Raw genomic sequence first — 4,691 nt, 5'->3', positions numbered from 1 at the left:
GTGTGTGTGTGTGTGTGTGTGTGTGTGTACATAAACATAAAAACACATGTGCCATTTATTTATTTTGTTATCTTTTACCTCTTGGGCAGCAAGTGATTCATTGTGGCCTTGGAAAAATTGAGTTTGAAGCAGAAAGAATGACCCTCAGAGAACTCCCCCTAAGAATGAGCTTCTTGCTCATCAGAACTGTTGGAAAAATAAAAATTTCACCTCAAGTAGCATCCTAACCATTTTTATTGTGGTTCAGTGGTCAGATAATGAGCTTTGCAGGTAGTCAAATCCACACTCAGACCTTGGAAAGCCCTCTTTCCACTGTAACAGACACCACCAAGTGTCCCCCAGGATGTATACTCCCATTCTTCGATGGTCATGGAATTTCAGGAGGGCACAAGACTACATTTCCCAGCCTAGCTTGCAGCTGAGTGTGATCATGTGACCAGGTTCTGGCCAATAAGCTGTAAACAGGCTGAGAGTGGAACCTCTGGGTTGTGTTCATTAAAGTGTAAATATTTACCCTCATGGTTGCCCTTTCTTCTCCCTCCCTTCCCCATTGCTGTAAAGCAGAGGTGGGGATCAACTGACTTGCTCCATTTAGACTACAGCAACACTTGGGAGGGCAGGAAAATACGAAAGAAGGAGCCTGAAGTCCTAATGACAGAGAGCAGCCCAAACTTTGATAAGGGAGAGAAATACACTTGTTGAAACCATTATTACTTGAGTCTCTGTTGTAGCAGCCAAAACGATGCCCTAATTGTTGGAGATTTTGTAGATCAAAAACAATCTAAAATTAGACTAGCAATTCATATGCTTCAACCTAACAATTGACCAGTTATATAGGCTTCAGCATGTTACTTAAACTCTGGTTCTTTGTTTTCCTCTCTATAAAATGACGGTAATACTCATCCAGAGCATTAGAAAGGATTATAGGGCTTAAGATAATGAGCCTCAACAAGCTAGGGTCCATTTCTCCGCAGTTCCCCTCCAGGCCTTGTAGGCACACACTGTTATTTTCATAGAGCCACAATCATAGTATATGTGCTTTAATTGGAAGAATTGGCCAGGCCAGGGCTGAGACTTGGGTGTGTCAATCTGTAGGGTTGTGGGCCCCATCTCTATTTCCTCTGTGTTCCCTGGACTAGCCAGATCCTTAAATGGCCCAGATTTTTCAAAGAGCCTCGCAGACACCCAGTCACACTCCCTGAATTTGACCACCACCCGGGACTTTTGTGGAAAGTTAACCTCAACTTTCTCTACAAAGGGGACTCAGATGTCTACACCATGTGAGGTGGACCAGGACAGGGTGGCAGGTGGGGTGTGGGGCACTGGGCCACATTCAAAGCCACATGTTCAGGAAGGAACTAAGAAGAAGAGAGAAAGAAACCTATTATGACTTTAGGGTTTTTTTCTTTGTATTAATGTTTGAAAGTATCAAAGTAATATGTGCTTATTGTGACAAGTGAAATAAGCAATCAATACAAAGGTGTGAAAGGTGACAACTATCACCCCTAACCCACCCCACCAAGCAGCACCCATGGTTTGTTACCCACCTGGTGTATCTTTTCACAGTATTCTCCTTGTTCAACAAACTTATACCATCATAAATGCACATATACAAGGACTGTACTTGCCTATTAGTTTTTATTGAAATAGAGTAGTAGCGTACTACACTCTGCAACTTGCTTTTGTCACTTTACAAGATAGCATCAGCATTACTACGAAGAGGAAGACATTTTATGCATTGAGATACAATTCAACATAAACAAGATCTTACACACACCGATTTCTTTTTAGTGCAGTCTTTTCCCCATCTTTTCTGTTTGCTTGCTTCTCACTTCCATTCTTTTTATCCTTTTGCATTGTTTTGATCATGTTAGCTACTTGCTTTGTGTCATTCATATATTTCTCCAAATTCATATAACCATCTGTCACCTATCTATCTATCTATATATCTATCTACCTACCTACCTATCTTCTATCTACCTGTACACACACATATGCATCAACATCACAAGTATGTACTCATTCATGTTTTGTCATTCTTTGCTGTATAAACAAATGGATTACGTTATACATACTCTTCTGCATCTTGCATTATTCTCTCAAAAGTCTTGTGGAAATCCCTACAAGTTAGCTGGCATCAGTCTAGTTCATTTTTTCATAGTATTTTTTGCTAAGGATTCACCATAGCTTATTCAAAGTTGAGGAATATTGGTAATTTCTATTTTTAGCCATCACATAAGCTACAGTAGAAATTTTTGTACATAGGTTTTAACAAATGGTAAAATACGAGGTCTGACAATTAAGTGCAAACTTGTGACAATATTGCTAATCTTTTTTGATATCAGAATTTGTACCAACTGGACAAACAGTTAACTAAGTTTACTGTTTGGAAGTGCTGAAAAGGCTGCGTGAAAAAGTTAGACAGCCTGAACTTTTCGTCAACAATTCATGGCTCTTGCATCACGACAATGCACCAGCTCACACAGCACTGTCTGTGAGGGAGTTTTTAGCCAGTAAACAAATAACTGTGTTGGAACACCCTCCCTACTCACCTGATCTGGCCCCAGTGACTTCTTTCTTTACCTGAAGATAAAGGAAATATTGAAAGGAAGACATTTTGATGACATTCAGGGCAGCAAGGGTAATACAACAATGGCTCTGATGGCCATTCCAGAAAAAGAGTTTCAAACTTGCTTTGAAGGGTGGACTAGACGCTGGTGTTGGCTCATAGCTTCCCAAGGGGAGTGCTTCCGACGGTGAACATAGTGATATTCAACAAGTTGGGTAGCACTTTTTCTAGGATGAGTTCACGAACTTAATTGTCCAACCTCATACATCCCAGGAGTGGGATTGCTGGGCTAAAGAGTATGTGGATTTAAAATTTTAAGAGATATTACCAGGTTGCTTTCCAAAAGCTAAAATAGTTTTATTTTCAACAGCAAGTATGAGCATACCTTAACCTTTTCCTCACCCCTACATTTCTGCCAGCAATGATAATATCTTCCTTTTAATCTTTTTCAGTCTGATAAATATAACATAATATCTCTCGTACTTAACTTGCCTTTTCATGACTACTAACGTGTTTGAGCAGCTCTTCTGTATTTCTCAGCCATTTTGATTTGCCCTTCTATGAATTGTCTGCTCATATTCTTTGCTCATTTTTTCTTTTAGGTTGTTTATTTTTTGTTTTGTGAAAGTTCTTTGTATATTATATATATTTAACTCTTCCTCTGTATTGCAAATTTCTTTTCCATATTTATTTGTCTTACTATTTCTTGGCAAGAAATATCAGGAAAAAAGTCAATAGACAAATAAATTTGGGGAAAAGAATTTGAAATACAGATAGAGAGTTAAATATTTATAACACATAAAGTGCTCTTAGTAGTGTTTATATAATTAACTAAGTATATCTGCATCTGCCGAGCAAGTGTGTTTCCTGTTTTGGTTAAGACAGTCTCCCCACCCCAAGTTTCTACTTGTAGTCCCAGATTTCACTCTTGATTTTTATTTAATTTTTCACATCTACATGTTTAATCCTTTTGGAATTTATTTTTATGATTGATTGTTCCACAAATTTATACTTATTATAGTGATAAGGCAAATCCATGACTACTGTTCTTTTTCTTACACTTATTGGGTTTTTTTCAGACTTTTATTTTTTATTTTAAAAACTATATTGTTTTATTATTACTAACAGCAGAAGTAGCCTGCATGGGGTGGTGGTTGTGCTGGGCTCATGGTATATGTGAGCTGAGAGGAGATGATGATTGGGGAGCTGGAAAGAAAAAGAATGGGTTTGGAGGCCAGGCCCAAGGGCTCCTCACATTTGCTTCTGGAAATGGGTAGCTATGATGAAAGAGTCAGGGCAAGCAACAGCCACAGCCATGCTGTCAAAAAGACTAAGAAATTCTTAGAAATCTAGCTGTCCATCCCTGTTGAGGTCCTCTTTCTGCATGATGTGGTCAAGGACACTGGGGTCCTTCTGGCTCATTGTGAAGACAGCCCGTTCTGTATTCATGAACCTTAGGAATTCGCTCTTGGAGAGTCCGCAGCCATTAACATTTCTCCAGCGTCCTCTGGAACACAGCAGTCAGGGCCTTAATGTACTCCTCAGTCTCTGTAGGGCTGGAGGCTTATGCCTTGATGGAGTTGGACCAGAGGTTATGGCTGGGGAGCAGCACGGAGAGCGCTGAGTGGGTCTCAGGCATTTATTCTTTGTTAACATTGCTTTAATCATAGTTTATCCAATCGCTAAGAAGCCCTGTTAAGATTCTAACTAGACTCACTTTATGTTTATACAGTAATTCCTAATAAAGTATGTGCTATATCTTTGTATTTATTCTGAATCTTGTTTTTAATACCTCCAAAAAGATTTTATAAGTCTATAGATCATGTAGGTCATACGACTCATTATATTTATTCATAAGAATTTAATAGTTTCGTTGCCATTGTAATGGAATATTTATCCAATATCTATTTCTTTACATGTACTGTACAGATCAGATATTACTTTTTATATATTTATCTTATATCTAGCTAGCTCACTAAATTCTTTTATTAATCCTTTCAGTTTTCTTTTCTTAGTTAGATTTTCAAATCAAACAATCATGTTGGCAAAAATAGTTTTTGCGTTTCTTGCCCAATGTTCCAATTCTTTTCTTTTTTTTTTTCTGGTCATACTACAGCTCCAA

This window comes from Hipposideros armiger, unplaced genomic scaffold, assembly GCF_001890085.2.
Source record: "Hipposideros armiger isolate ML-2016 unplaced genomic scaffold, ASM189008v1 scaffold_89, whole genome shotgun sequence".
Taxonomy (NCBI): Eukaryota; Metazoa; Chordata; class Mammalia; order Chiroptera; family Hipposideridae; genus Hipposideros; species Hipposideros armiger.
Note: the sequence above shows the minus strand (reverse complement) of the source record.